This window comes from Mesocricetus auratus, unplaced genomic scaffold (assembly GCF_017639785.1).
Source record: "Mesocricetus auratus isolate SY011 unplaced genomic scaffold, BCM_Maur_2.0 Super-Scaffold_4256, whole genome shotgun sequence".
NCBI lineage: Eukaryota > Metazoa > Chordata > Mammalia > Rodentia > Cricetidae > Mesocricetus > Mesocricetus auratus.
Genome location: NW_024429182.1, coordinates 66,364,577 through 66,381,093, shown reverse-complemented (window position 1 = coordinate 66,381,093; position 16,517 = coordinate 66,364,577). Strand labels below are relative to the sequence as shown.

The 16,517-nt window shown below is 46.7% G+C and overlaps 1 protein-coding gene across 5 annotated transcripts in view; it reads right to left on the bottom strand.

Moving 5' to 3' along the window:
* Positions 1-16,517, bottom strand: part of Ctbp2 (C-terminal binding protein 2) — a 127,899-nt gene that overhangs the window by 71,570 nt on the left and 39,812 nt on the right. For all 5 annotated transcript variants that reach the window (XM_040752706.1, XM_040752728.1, XM_040752714.1 and 2 more), the window contains one exon: positions 15,260-15,364. The gene's annotated coding sequence lies outside the window, so the exon portion shown is untranslated. The remainder of the gene's footprint in view (positions 1-15,259; positions 15,365-16,517) is intronic.

Here is a 16,517-nt window from a genome sequence, read left to right as displayed (position 1 = left end):
ACCCTGGGGGTCCCAACACTAGTGTGTACATATACAAGCCTTGAATGGTGCCCACTACCACCAAGCAACCCCTGGCCATTTTCTCCTGCTTCTGCCTGGTTCCTCCTGAAAGTATCTGGACTGTGCCCTTCCACCTGAGGCTCCAGGCCTAGCAGAAAAGCTGTACTGAGTAAGAGAATCTCCACTGACCATCAATCCTTAGGGCCTGAATGTTCTTTCTAATCCTGCCTGCTGCCTGGGTGACCATTTTGCCACCCCCACGTACTTGGGACAGCCACTAACTGCAGCAGTTCCTATTTTGAGCAGACTTTTGCGCATTAAAAAGCACAAAGGTTAAAGATGTCTGTGCAATATATTGCCATTCCAGGCACATTTAAAAATTCAGAGTCAAATGCCAAAGCAGGAGAGACTGCTCACCACACCGAGGCTTATACAGGGCCTTCCTAGTCACCCAGGCTGCCCTGCCCCCAACTCTCCCCACACAGCTGGGCGGGAATTCACTGACCTAATATCACTGGACAGATAATTCCTTGCCTTGGGGAAAGACTGGCAAAGCCCATGGCATCTGCCGTTTCCAATCTATGCTCGGGAACACTAACTAGGATCTTGTGCCAAGAAGGGAGGGGGTAAGCAGCACAAATGCCTGTGACAGTGGTTGGAAGTGAAAACTTAAAAAAAAAAAATTCACCCCAGCCTTGTGGGAAGTCACTGCTTTGCAGTAGAAAAGCCCAGCATTTGAATCGACTAAATCATCTCCAAGCCTACGACAGAAAATAATTGAATTAAAGAGTTGCCATAACTCATTCAACTGAGATAAAACCCAGCCAGTGGGGAAGCAAAAGGACCACAAAAAGACATTGCTGCAAAGATTCACCATCTAAAGTAAAGGGGGGAAAAGCAATATAATATGGTTCAAAGGACAGATGGGGCTTTCCTAATTGTCCCCAGATTCCTAACAGCAGGGGTCGTAACTAAGCAGTTTCAATTAAAAGTTAAAGAAACAGGGAAAGCAGGCGGTTAGGTTATGCCTGCTGCTGATAAGCCTCCACTCAGTCTGAGGGATGCGGCATCCTGACTTCAGACAGCCAAGTGTCAATGGCACATGAGCGGTGAAGCCATCCCAACATGTCACCATGACAAGGTGACAAATAAATCTGTCTGTCAAAGGCACTGCCATGAGCAGTCGTGTGAGAGTAAAGGAGCCAGGCACCAGGCATGAGGCAATGTCAGAGCAGGGCCTCTGTCTAAGTGGCTTCCTCTCTCACAGGGTCCTGTCTTGGTCATGGAGGTATAAAGAAGGGAGTGTGAGGAATCTGGAAAAGCCAGAGGTAGATGCGGAGCCTCGTGGAGCCGCATGGAGCCTTGACCCATCCTGCGGAAGGCTGGGAGCTGACTGCTGTACCACAAAATGAGCTCCAATGTGGCATGAACTGCAGAGTTTAAGCAGAATCTGAAAGAAAACGGGCTCACAATACATATCAACATTTCTTAAAACAGTGTTGATCAAACAGGGGCTCATCTCACTCAAGGGACCTTGGCGAAGTCTACAGGCACCTGACTATATTGTGGGAAACACCTGTGCTGCCAATCAAGGACAGTGTCCACAACAGACACACACTGACACAATGTCTACACCACAATGCCAAGGAAGGTAACCTTAAAATTTCCAAGGAATTAGGAAACAGGTGGTGTTGATTACAGCCAAGTTAATTTTTTGCCAACACGGGACACCAGAAACATGCTAACTTGAAGGCACCTGATGAAAAGGGGCAGGGGAGACAGAGACCAATGATGGAATCAAGCGTTTCTGTTGGGGGTGGGAGCAGGCGTGGCAGTTCTTCGAGGTGGTTCATGGCAGGGGCACTGGGAGTTCAAGGTCATCCTCTGCTACATCATGAATTTGGAACATCCCTAGGATACATGAGACCTTGTCTCAAAAAAGAGGAGTGGGGAGGGGAAGGAGGAATCTAAGTACCTATTAAGTATGGCGGCAGCAAGTCACCACTGCCACGCTTACTTAGTATGTCCTTTTCATCTTCTGGGAAAGAGAAGACACTGGTGAATCTGTCTACCTGTACTCAAATAACCAATAGTGAAAGAAAAAAACAGACACAAACACTCTGCATCAGAGCTGGCAGGGTGCCTAAGGGGTAAATGAGTTTGCTGCTAAAACCTCATGACCTGGGTTCAAGCCTCATGATCTGGGTTCGATCCCCAGAACTCACCTGGATAAGAGTGACTGTGACTCAAGCAGACAGACAGACAGACAGACAGACAGACAGACAGACAGACAGACAGACAGACAGACACACACACACACACACACACACACACACACACACACACACACACACACACACACACACTTAACGAATGCAAAGTATTTCTTCATGATGCATCCAAACGGCCCCAGACCCAGTATGGACCATTCACTAGCTCTTACTTCCCAGCTGGGGAAGTCCAGACACTATTCTATTCGGATCAAGCCCACGACTAACAACAGCCAAATCAAGTCTAAACATAAGTTCTCTGTCCTCAGAAGGGAGGTGGCAGCCTGCTATCACTGAAAGGTAGAGTTATGTTGACCTGGCTCCTCTTGTCCATGACAGCCAATCACACATGTGCTGAGACTTAGAAAAGGGGCACAGACACCAGTAAGAAATAGCAACATCTCTGCAGCAAGAAACACATCGGGGACACTTGTTTAGTGAAATTACTAGTGGCTTAATGCATGCACAGGGACGAGGGGGGCTGTCTGATATACAAGAGTGCCCCCCAATTTCTTCAGAGAAATTAACATTTCAATCCTGTTTTTATCTAGAAGTCATTAAACTGTGCAACATGAATTATTGGGAGTGTAGCGGCGAATTAACTCTATTCATCAGCGAAGTCCAAACACTTTAGAGCGCATCGGTAATGAAAAAATAGCACGGCGTCCTATCTCTTCTCATTAAAGGAAACCAGTTTCGCCTCTCTCAGTATATAAAGCTGTCTTCTCCTCCCCTAATTTATATCACTGTAAGCCAGCTCGTATTCTAAACTACTACACACCTCCATTTAATTTTTGCAGCTTTTGCCTTTAGATTTAATGAGATAGTAGTGCATGAACCTGCTGACTCTCTGATTAGGTGTGCGCTCCTGATTTCCACGTTGGTGTAATAAAATAATCTGATCCAGATAGAATCACTCCCATGGCCGGAGTGCTGGAGGTAACGTGCAAAGCAGGGCCCCACACTTGACTTGTATGCATCCAATTATAAAATTTACCTGGAAGAGAAAGCAAGAGGTCTGGAGGAATTCTCACCTGGGACCATTTCTAGAGGCGTCTCAGTGGATGGCTAGGATGGTCAAGAGATCTCTGGCGCAGAAGCAGAAAGCATGGCAGCTTCTCACACCCAGCCCCCAGAGGCTGCGGAGGTAAAAGCCGCTGAGCACCAGAAACAGGAGCTGCTCTGTTCGGCCTCCAGGCTCCTCAGGTTCACATGCCACAGGCCAACTCCACCCAGTTCACACGCGCGCGCGTGTGTGTGTGTGTGTGTGTGTGTGTGTGTGTGTGTGTGTGTGTGTGTGTTTCCTGTGCCAGTGTGCTTGTGCACGTATGCTGGGCCATCTCTGCTTGCATAAGCAAAGGTGCATGAACATTTGGGTATGCCTGAGAAGACTGTGTGCATGTGTGAGCATGCAGCCAAGTGAGTATGTGTCTAAGTGTTTGCACATGAGTGCATCTCAATGTGCCTGCGGGAGTCGGGCAGAAATAACAGGTCACAAGCACTGAAGCTCCAATGTCGGTCAAGGTTCCCTTGTTACTGACTTTTGCCAAAAGATCTGAATGCAAAGAATCGGCAAAAACAAAACAAAAAGCCGACAATCCTAGTCTCAGTCACTGAAGATTTACCCTGGGTCTCTGCTTTTTTTTTTTTCAGCTGATTTTGTGTTGGAGAGGCATGCACCTTTGTGTGTACATGCAGTAGCCAGAGCAGGGCATGGAATGTTTCCCTTTATTACTCTACTTTTAGAAACAGTCTCCCATTGAATCAGAAGCTTGCCATTTTGACTAGGACATCTGGCCTTCAAGCTCTTAGGGAGCCTCCAACACTGGGGGTCACAGGCATTCATAACTACACCTGGCTTTTTTCTGTAGGTCCTCATGGTTGCAGAGCAAGCCAATTAAACAGACCACAAACCCCACACTAAGGAAGGTACACTGACAGAAAATCCCATTGCTAGGAATCAGAGAATGAACAACTCTGCTGGGCCTTGGGAACCTGTGCTCCATTTCCTCCCATGCCGCCTAGCGGGATGACCACCCCACCACCGCCACTGGGAGACCGAAAAGTAATACTAGTCCAAGAATGCACATATAAGCTGGGTGGTGGTGGCACACGCCTTTAATCCCAGCACTTAGAAGCAGAGGCAAGTGGATCTCTGTGAGTTCAAGGCCAGCGTGGTCTACAGAGCAAGTTCTAGAACAGGCTCCAAAACTACAGAGAAACCCTGTCTCAGAAAACCAAACATATAGGCTGAGCAGTGACTATGGAAGGTGAGCCTCACTGTGCCTCCTGGTTGCCCTTAACGAAAGCCAACACCTGGAGGAAGAGAGAGGTTATGCCAACAGAGTAACCCTGGGCCCAAGATAGATGGGGAGGGGAGGGGACAAAACCGGGAGCCCAGCATGTGAGCTGCCCTTTTACATTAGTCCAGCTCTGGCAATAGCTGGCACATTCAAGGCTTTTCCTGGCTTGGTGTCACCCCTACCAGAGTGGATATGTTCTAAACTCCAGGCCACAAGATCAAAAGATCATGAGCAGAGGGCCACGTGGGAAACATAGGGCACCTCAGAGGCAGATAGAGAAAAGCCAACCACAAACATGGCTCACACTTCTATCTGAAGAAGGTAGAACACCAGAATGTACTGGGTTCAAATCCCACCTCTGCTCCTGCCAAGCACCATGTACTCAGCATGCCTCACTGTTCTGCTCACTAACAGGAATGCCTAAATCTGTAACCCTAGTCTTGCAGACTGTAACAAATGTGTGGGTCACGTGAGCTTCCAGCTCACAAGAAAACACACAGAACACAGAGCTGACTTTCCAGAACCGGTGGTTGGACCATTCTGGTCCTTCAAAAAATTTCCTTGAAAATTCTCCTTCCCACGCTGCTTTTCCTGACCAAGAAAAGCATGGGAAACTCAACACTCCACCCTCCTTGCAAAGTACACACATCCCCAACTCCGACTGCGCTGCCCTGCGCCGTCCCCTGTACCACTGTTGCTACTTTCCCTGTGACATTGTGCCCACTATGCCCTATACCATCTAGGAAGAGGATGCTCCTTTACAACAGTGGGCCCCCCCCCATCGACAAGGAAAGCCAAGCCACATCCTGGAGGGGCCACCCATGGATCTGTAGGAAACAAGAGATTCTGAGTTGCCAAAAGGCCCCAGCTACAGGAGAGCACAAGCAGAGAGCACTCATACCAAGGACCGCATGGGGTCCTCAGTGGCGTTGCTTGAGCTCAGAGCTGCAGCCAGGCTCGCCTGTGTGGTTGTCTGGTCTCATGTCAGAACCAACAACAACCCAGTCCACCCTGGTCACAGGCCTCAAAACAGATTCCACAGGGTCACAGGTCTCAAATACCAGCAAAAAGGACCTCAAATTTGATAGCGCCAAGCCCTGAGAAGACATAGCAGGCCTCCCCAAGATCATCAAACCTTTGCCTGTTGATGAACAGAGGCTATCAATTGTGTTACTGGCACACACAGATGCCTGTTTCTAAAAAATCCCCAAATAGGCCAATTAGCATATTATAAAGAATTTACTTCCATTTTCCCTTGACAGATCATAAAAGCCAAAACACAATGCTCAGTTTGAAACTGACAAGTGTATATAGCAGGAGAGGCAGGATTAGCAGCAGACAGCAGCGAAAGAAAACGGTATTTATAATGATTAGACACCTAATTAATTCTAAGAGTAGAATGTCAAAAGCTATACATGCGTATCTTTGGTTACTGAAGCTCAACATCAAACAAGTCACTTGCGCTGTATGAAGGGGAGCCCTGACACGCTCCCTAACATTTGCCTGGAGGCTGTTCCACTGGCTTTCCAGGTAAGCTATTGGGGAAAGGATGGGGAGATAGCTCAGCTGCTAAGGCATGTGCTTAGCCAAACGTGAGGACCAGTGGTCGACCCCTAAAGCCCACATGGAAATAGCCAGGCAGAGTGGCATGAGTCTGTAGTCTTAGCACTGGGGAGGCACAGACAAGAGGGTCAGTGGGCTTACTGGCCACCAAGCCTAGCCTATCTAAAAGTTCCAGGAGGGAGACTCTCAAAATTAAGAGTTGTTCAGTGGCAGAAGCTGTCCTTTGGCATCCGTGTGTCTGTGCCTGCACAAACATGTATGAGCATACACACAGAGAGACAGAGGGAGGAAGGAGAGCGCGTAGGGTAAACAACCAATAACACAATATTCAGAGTATCAATTTTTACAATTAAAATAAGTTTAAACATATAAAACATATATATACATATGAACTGTCCATCCCCTACTGTGGCAATTAACTCAGTGTAAAGGAAGAAATTCTCAGGCTCCTGTCATGTGAGAAAATCCAAAGCCTTTTGTGTTTCTTCAACTTGACTGTGGGTGGGGGAGGGGGAAGGACGGAGGATAATGCTAAGACAGACAAAGGTATAATAACATTATTATTCTCTGAAACTTCAAGCTCTCTCCTTACTTGTATGTTTCGACATGACCCTTTGGGGGAGGAGAGGACAAGAAGAAAGAACAAGAGTAAGATGTAAGACCAAAATTAAGTTAATTCATGCAGAGTTGTTCCTTCCGTATTCTTCTAGAATTCTCTTCCTAGATTGCAAATCAAAATCTGCATTTAAATAGAATATTTTTAATGTAAGAAAGAGGAAGCCCTAGGGTACAAGGTATTTCATTCAATACCTATGGGCACAACATTGCATTCAAAATGAGATGTGGCATTTTCAAAGTTACTGAATAGATTACATACTCCGGATTATCTAGTTATTACTGTTTTTACTAAATTCTTCTCTTAATAAGTGTGTTTCTTTTATGGCCAGCACTGTTAATAAAAGTAACTCAGTATTACATCACTCTATCAATTTAATCTTGAGAAAAGATTGCATGATCCCAGATCTCAAAGCTGTGGGCTCTGATAACTCCAGCCATTATTCAGCGTGAAATTCAAACAGTCTGAATTCATTAACGTTCCTTGTTGCAAATCTGCATTTTTAGACTTTGCCATAAAATGCAGGAGTCCAAACCCAGTGACCTGAAGCTAACAGCCTTTCATGTGAAGTGGTGGGTGCTCACCAGCTTTTCCCCGAGTGGCTCCAAGATAAAGCCCCGTCATATCCTTCTCTCCCAGGCTGGAGAGAGACAGAGACAGAGACAGAGAGAGACAGAGAGACAGAGACAGAGAGAGACAGAGAGACAGAGAGAGACAGAGAGACAGAGACAGACAGACAGACAGACAGACAGACAGACAGACAGACAGACAGACAGACAGACGGGGTCGCTGCGGTGGACCCAAGGCCCTACTATGTATGAGGTGATGTTCAAGTAGCTCAAATGTTGGAGGCTTGACCTCATTCAGATGTGGTTGTGTATTTGGAGATGTGGCCTTTGGGGGATAAGCAAAAATTGCTGAGCCTGGGAAGATGAGGCCCTGTGATGGTGTTAATGGCTGTACACCCTAACCATGATGAGTGAAGGTCTCATTGCCTTATGGTGCACAAGGTGGCCTTCATGAGATGACTGGGTTTCCAGGGTCTTCAACATTAAGAAACATTTTTCTACAAGCCAACAGCCTACAGTATACAGACAGAGGGTTCCGGCAAGTTGTGGGGCCTCAAGCCATCAACTGGGACACAAAGGATGCACATTATTAGCAGGTACAAGTCTATAGTGTGCACCTGTCACAGGAGCAGGTGGATAAGGTGACAGATGCAGCATGGTGCCAGCATAACCTCACAAATTGAGGAAGAACTGGACTTGAACCTGGGGACACCCCAAACCTGCCACTGCTGGGTGAAGAAATACCACCACCATGCTGATGTAACCGGAGGACTTAATGCATGCCCTAAGTCTCAGGAAGAAAACTCACTAAAAACATTGCAGGCAAGAAAGCAAGAATTCTAAATTCTTTTTTGTCTACCAAGTTTTCATTACAATTGACCACAGGTGTGGTGTTGTGTCTCTAGATGAGGAAGCCCCCTCCCATGATGAACCCACGGCCCTGCATGTACTGTGTCTGCTACAGGAGATGACAATGATTTCCTTAAATGTACCCGGTATTAAGCCCTCTTCTATTTGCTCTCATGGAGATTAAATACTACTATTAACTTCATTTGGTATCAGAGGAATGGGATCTCAGGAATTAAGCTCAAAACGGCTTACTTTTCCCAAGGCCATTGTCATCAGAGGAAGTCAAGGTCCAGCTGCCAGAGTTTCGTGGCCATGGTATCAGGACTCTGCCCCTCTACTCCTCACCAAGGCCTTGGAATTTTTACCTTCCCTTACAAACACAAGAGAAAGCAGCCAAAGTCCTCAGGGGCTGCTGGAGAAAGACTGCTCGGGTGCGATTCCACAAAGCTCTGGGCTGTTTCTCGGCCAAGTCTAGTGCCGCGTCAATCTGCTCTGTTTAAACAGAAGGCTTTCTGGCTTGAATCAGGCCTTAGAGTGCTACCCCAGAAGCCCAGGGGAGTCCAGGGCACACAGCAATATGGATGTTCCTTCCTAGAGGAAGCTACAGCCTGGCGCTGTGGCTTGGAGGTCATGCTTGGCTGTAAATAGGGAGCGGCAGTGGGCAGCAATTGAACCCTGAAAAGCCGGAGTACTACATGCTCATCCAAGTAAAGGTTTCAAATAAATGCAGGACTAGAGATGTCAGTTACACACAGGAAACACAAGCGTCCAGGCCTCTGGTGGCAGCGACACAGGCAGCTGCCACGCTGGTCCCTGAAGGAATTTGATAGTCATCTGAGTTTCACCCCCAAGGGATCCAGGGCTTAGAGACTGAGAGAGCCACTTAAGCTCTTGTGCTGTCCTCATGGACACCACTTGGATGGATCTAGTCCTGGCAGCAGAGCCATAATCCCTGTCCTCTGTGAGGTAGCACAAATCCAGCACTCCCAGCAGGCTCCCAAGTCACACAGGCACATGCAGGGACTGAGGCTATACCACTTTTGGGCAGCACAAAGTTCAACCCTAATCCAACTCCCTTTTTTAAAAACCTTACTGAGTTTCACCCACTAGAAGCATGAGAAGAGACAAAGAGAGACCCCATCAGAAGAGGCTACCATCCTTGGTTACTGCTCCAGCAGTGACCACACCAGGCAACAGGCCACCTTCCTGCATTCAAGAAGCATTGGTAATACAAGCATGTGAGAAAGAAAGGCAGGGGGTTCTTCAGCAGTGAACCTCCCAAGTGATGTCCCCAAGAAGGCCAACACAAGGGCTGCCAACCCTGCTGAGACAAAAGGTCGAGCGAGGTCTCCATGCCTTCTCTGAGACACTGCCTACGTTTATAACCAAGTCCCTGAATTACATGGAAGTGGATTGTGTCTTTGGTCAACACCTTGAGCTAGGCACACTGTAGCCGAATGCTTGAGAAAAGAACCTAACTTGGACTCTGGGACCTTTCTCTAAGGTGCCACCATGAAAACCCACTTATCTCCATGACTTGACCACCCAGCTGGCCATTTTCTGAGAAACCGCAAGGGACACCCGGGACAGCACAGGTTCCCTCAAACTTCAACAATGTATAGATGTGAGCTGTGAGAGACTTCCCAAAAGCTGAGCAGTTAGAAGGCATGGGAAGCAGGCATGCTCATCTCAAACCCATCCACACACGGCACGATGACACAATGCCATTCGGAGAAACCAAGTCTTTCTTTAAGCACACCCTACTGAAGCTCACAGGAATGTCAGAACCAACAGCCCAGAAAGGAAGATGTAAGGGAAAACCCCATGAGGGAGTCACTGCTGATCGTGAATACATCTATGGAAAATGGGAGTCAGGTAACGCTACCAGGGGCTACAAATGGCTCTCCAGCCAAGGGTGGTAATTTTTTTTACAAATCCTTGTCCATTAGTATTTCACCTTAATGCTCTTTTTTTTATGACATATGATTAATTTTAAAAGCTTCTGCAACTTAACCCCACACGTTGTTGCCATTTCTTTTCAACAGTCCACTGCTGAGACACTGATTTGTCAGCTGCTTGTGCTAAAAGAAACCACATTATGAAATACGTATAAATGTCACAATTAAGGCTGCTTCTCAGAAAAGGTTCAGAGGTATGTCCCACTCCCCTTCCCTTCACAAATGGTCACTTACAGAAGACGTTCTCATGGACTACTGCACCCCGAAACGGCAAATTACACAGCATTTCCTTTGTAAAGCCGGCTATTTATCCTTAGCTGGTCTAAGTCTAGGGAATTATCTTAATTGCTATGTGGAAAGAGTGAATTGCAAAATGCATTCAGTTAGCAGGAAGACTTTATTTGTAAGCAGCTTGAGACCAGGTGGGATTCCTGAAGTTTTCCAAAAATAAACGAGTCAATCGATAAAGAAAGTGAGTGTGCTAGACTAGGGTTAGACGGAACCATGGGCCAATAGCATCCCTCTTTTGGGCCTGGATAAAACATTAGGCTGGAACCCAGTTCTAGGAGGGCATGGGATTCCTGGTGGCTCCTGGAGGACTGCTTTGGAAAATGCACTCACTCTCTGCTCTTTAAGCAAAGAAAAAACAGGGGCCTGGAACTGGTTTAAAATACCAAACAAAAAACTCTAAGTTCCCTAATCACTACCATCTCTTAGCTATCTGAAGGTAGAGTCACTGTTAGGATTTCATTAGCATTTATAGTTTCGAACCACTGCAAGTTCAAATTTAAACCCTTCTGTTCTCTAAGCTGGGCATGTCCAAGCATATCATGAAGGAGGTTCTGCCATTAAAAAAAAAATCAACTCAAAGTAACTTGACCTGAGGCCATGTTTAAGGCAGAGGGGGCGGGAGAAGGAGGCTGGAAAGATGGCTGGGCACATTTGGCTCCAAGCACCCACGTCAGGTGGCTCACAAATGTCTGTAACTCCATCTCCAGGGAATTCCACTCTCTTTTGGCTTCCATTGGCACTACACACATGTACAAACCCATACTTAAACACACGTCCATTCAAAATTACAAATAAAAGGGAACTTTTAAAGTAGGTGTCAGCGGTCTCGTGCATGTGTGAAGTCACAAAGCCAGCAACAGTAATGCTCAGATGATAAACTGTCCATAGGGAATAATCCTGCTCTGCTCTATTAACCACACGTGGTAGCCCTATTTCGAAATCCAACTAAAGTTTTAATGAAAGCCCATCCTCCTGCCTTCTCATTTTACATATTAACATAAATCTCTCATTTATTTCTCCCAACAAGTCAGAGCCTCTCCTCATACCCCTTTCTATGCTACAGAATCCAAGTTCCACACCTCAGGCAGAAGGGCCAGGAGTGGTCAGGGATGTTTGTATCTAGTTTTCCCACCTAAACCTACTGGGGAGAACTTGAGTGGATCATGAACTTCGGCGGCCAGTCATCTTGTCTGGTTTGCTCCATGCATGCTAGCTATAGAAGGAGACAAGGCCTGAGTGTCGGCCCACAGCCAGCTTGCTCACAGAAAGCATCTAGAGGCCAGCCTCCATGACCCATGAACCATGTGCTAGCCTCTTACAAGCATCGGCATGGCCTAGCTCCATTATACACTTGAGAAATAAACTTTCAGAAAGATCAAAGACCCAAGAAGGTACTCACCAACTACAAATGGATTCTCTACCACTGATGAAGCTAACCAAAGGCCCCACAGGAAGGACAGAAAGAGGGAATCTGGGTCTGCTGGCAAGTGGATCAAAGTGTTGAGTTCTTCACTGGTCGGTAGATATATGTGCCCAATTCTGCTAGGATGTTCCATAAGCAGATGAGCAGATAGACACAAAGAGTCCCTCTCAGTCCTGGTCATTAGGGGAAACAGGTGACTATACCTCTATATCTACCAGAGTGTCCAGCTGTGTATACCCCTAAGAAGACAGATAACTGTGGGCTCACTGACGACTCTAAAGAAAGCCTGCTGGGAGACAATTTCCAAAGGAGGGCCCTGCAGCAGGAATCCCATGCTGGCAGAGAACCCTGGAAAACAGACAGATCCCATGAGTGACAGAGTGAAAATCGAGACTGTTTCATTTGTTTCTTCCTCTTCAACAACAGGATGGGCGAGGATGTGGGGAACACTACATCGGGGAGAAGGAGCGGGAAGCCCTGGACTTGAAAACAGGGGACCATAGAGGTCAGAGTTCCACTCAAGAAATGACACTTGGATCCAGAAATTCTCAGGAGGAAGGCCCACAAACACTTCCTCGTGCTAGTCTTCTGATGGAGCAATCAAGTTCCAACAGGGACCAAGGGCTTCAGCTGCAGACCCTCTCCACAAAGCTAGCTCCAGCAGGCCCAGCCCTACTGCTAACTTCTAGCTTACACGCTTACATGTACATTTTCTTTTTGACTTTTGGTTTCTCACCCTTGTAGCCCGACACATTGCTTCAACTACAGCAGGATCACATGTCCTTCAATAGACACTGAGACATACATACGGGAGCTAGGGAACCAGCACCTAGGAGGTCGAAGGTCAGGATCCTGAGAACACATTGACACCTTGACCCTTACCATCAGTGACCAAGTTTGAGACATTTGTTTACAATAAGGCAAGACTGTCTGTCTGCTTCTTTGATGGCCTCTCCAGGGATCCAAATCTATATCAGGATCTGCCAAAATACAGTGTGGGGCTGGAGAGGTGGCTCAGTGGTTGTGAATCCTTTCCATTTGGCTCTCAGAACCCACAAGGCAAATCACAATAACTCTAGCTCCTTGAGATCGGATGCCCTCCCCTGGCTGGCGAGGACATCAGGCAAATACCCATAACCATAAAATCTTAAATAAGGAAAAGAAAAGCAGTATGTATAGACAGTCAGGTTCAGATCCATGTCTCATAAAACCCCACCACCAGAATTCTGCCACTGTTTTATGTGAGAACAGCTAAGGGCTCTGCTGTGACTTCCATTCCTTTGGAGACACTTACCAAAGTGCTTCTTTTCCCAACCCCAGGATGAACAACCTTAAACCCAACAAGTATTCCTCCGAGGAACTGCTACCCAGCCCATCGGCTCCCTGACCCACGTAAGGCTGGGTCATGACCCCTCTGTGAGTCACATATCAGATATTTACATTCTAATTCTTCACAGTAACAACATTACAATTATGAAGCAGCAACGAAATAATTTCACGGTGGGTGGGTCACTACAATATGAGATATTATTAAAGGGTCACAGCATTAGGAAGGTTGAGAACCATTGCCCCAGTGAAATGTGGCCTTGAAAAAGGCAAAAGTCAAGAAAAAAATTCAAACAGATTGCTTTAGTTAGGGTTTCTATTACAGTGATGAAACTGATCACCAAAGCAACCTTGGGAGGAGGGAGTTAGTTCATTTGGTTCACACTTCCACATCACAGTTCATTGTCACAGGATGTCAGGATTGGAGCTCAAGCAGGGCAGGAACCTGGAGACAGGAGCTGATGCAGCGGCCATGGAGGGGGTGGGTGGCTGCTTACTGGATTGCTTTTTTGTTTTGTTTTTCAAGACAGGGTTTCTCTGTGGCTTTGGAGCCTGTCCTGGAACTCGCTCTGTAGACCAGGCTGGTCTCGAACTCACAGAGGTCCTCCTGCCTCTGCCTCTGGAGTGCTGGGATTAAAGGTGTGCAGCACCCAGAACCCCAACCCAGAGGTGGCACCACCTACAGTGGGCTGAGCTTTCCACTGTCGATCATTAATTAACATAATGCCCCACAGGCTTGCCTTGTCCTTTATTCCCAAATGACTCTACCTTGTTTCAAGGTGACATAAAACTAGCCAAAGCAGAGGCTGTTGGGCTTTCCTCATATGTCCTCCCCCACAGAAGGTTTGTGGATACTCTAAGTCCCCTGCCACCAGTGCTAAGATTGGTAATTGTCCAAAGGTCAATTAAGTGACCAATGTGAGGGCCTGTCCACTTTGTCAACCGATGCCTAGGAAAGGCCTCTGCAGTCAAATGATACCGAACCTTAAGAGGGCATGCAGGGCTGGGATGGGGGCATCTCGGCCCACATTTTCTTCCTTCCCAACACCCAAAATAAAGCTCATCGGCCGACAGGTGCTAAGCTGGGGAGGCATCTGCAAGCCTAGGACTCCCTGGCTACATTGTTGTTCCCCGGACCTTGCTCCAAGACAAAGTCAAGGAGCCGCCCAAGTAGAACCTTTCTCACTCACAACCCTATAACCTCCCTCTGGCATCTTGCTCACACTTGAGACTCAGCTTAGTTTCCTGGGGGGGGGGGGGGGGGGGTTACCACTTGTTGCTCCTAGAAGCTGAGAAAGCCAGGCTAGAGGCCACAACACCAGCTGTGACCATCTTGACCACAGCTCAAACCTCTAAACTATACAGGAAGAATAGGGGGGTGAAGTCCCATCAAAGGAGTTGACACTTTTTTCTGAACAAGACCTGCATTTGTGCACGACAGGGAAAAAAAAAAAACGCATTCTGAAAGTAAACTGAGAACCCCAAACCTTGGTGCTAGTGCAAGACTGAGCCATGCCCAACCAATATTCTCTCTGCCACATGCCTCCTCCACCCCACCCAGAGTCCCTGTCGACTCCCTCAGGGTTTTAAAAAAGTCATTAGATCACAAGACATCCCTGAGGCTGGAACTCCAAAAGCGTAAGCACTATTGCCATTGCGAGCCAGCCACTTCATTTTTAAGGATACCCATCTGCCATCTTACAAAGTAACTGAATGGTAAGAAATCATCTCCCTAATTCATTTTTTATTCTTTTTAATTAATGTCGAAGTCCTACTACTGTTTTCATCTTGGCTGCAGTTTCCTTGTAGGATAATTTCTGCTGACTTCTATCTCCAGCAGCAGGAGCAGGAGGAATCTCTTGCCACTGGACTGTATTACTTCAGAGTTAATTACATGCATTTTGCTTTGATAAATGGAAATACCAGATGCAATTAATTGAAAGACAATCAATATGGTCCTGCCATGAGACATCCCGGGGAAGCATCCAGAGGCTGCCAGCAGATCCATAGTCATCTGCTAATTGAAAACACCTTCCAGAAGGGATTTTAGAAAACTCAACTTTTACCTGGAGATATTTTACAGTAACTCACCGATATAAATGCGTCCACAAATTCTACAGCTCACTCGATGGGCTGTATTGTCTTTTCTAGGGGGTGCAGCTTCATCGGTTCACGACCATTTATGGTGATGAAACCCTGAAAACACAAAGAATCGGGTTGGTGAGGATGAAGCACCGACTGTGTTTACAAACCAGCCATCCTTTAATTGCATTTTTCCAGTGCCTTCAACTCGAAGCTACCAGGTTATTAAATGGTTTCATTAAAAATACTATTTGTCTTGCTGTAGCTGCACGGCAGATCAAATTAAACAGTGGAGTACCAGAACAAATGGACCCTTTCCATCCACTCTGACACAAAGCCAAGAGTGCAAAACCAGAAAGGTGTTAGTGTCATCTGCGTGAAAATGTCACTTGGCTTCCTTTACAGGGCCACATAGCACACTAAGGGACCAAACAATCAATACCTTCAAGCAAAAAGTATTAGCAAGTGCTGTAAGAAATATAGAAGTATAAAGTGCATTTCATAAGCTTCTGGTTTATAAGTGCTATTAGCATAAATGCTGACAACTGCTAATCTACTGGAAGGCTGAGGAACGGCTGCAGCTGTCCATTAATAGGAGACATTTTAACTCACTACTGAAATTGATTACCCAGTTAAGAATTCAATCCTAACGTTCAATAAAAATCGCACTTTCTTGGCAAATGCAATATGAAGCTAGGTATTGCATTAAACAGCACTCACATTCATTTTAAACCCGGGTAGGAGGAAATATACGGTACCATCCCAGTCACCTGACCTGCTTCTCATACAGGCAGAGCAGCAGCAGGGGTGGGCAGTGAAGCCAGTCCTGTGGCTAAGAGAGAAAGCCAACATCTGGCTCACAAGTAAGATGCATGGAATTCCACCAGTGGGGGCTGATATGCAACTACAAGAGCCCACACGTATGAAGGCACCCCGCTAGGAAGGGGAGAGACACACTTTACAGTCATGAACTGTTGCCTCCAATCTGCCCTCTCCCAATCTTGCCAGGATTTCAACATTTGGTTAATATATACCCTCATCATCACAACTAAACAAACAAAAAAAACAAAAACAAACAAAATCCACATGCCAACAAAAGTCATGAAATTGCTAGTTCCCCAAAAAGTCATGCCTTTTCCAGTCATACAATTTTAGGGGGCAGCGAAAGATGGGGAGGGACTCTCACTATGTAGCCCTAGCTAGCCTTTAAGTCAGAGATCTGACTGCCTCTGCTCCGGAGTGGTAGGATTAAAGGCGTGCGCCATGA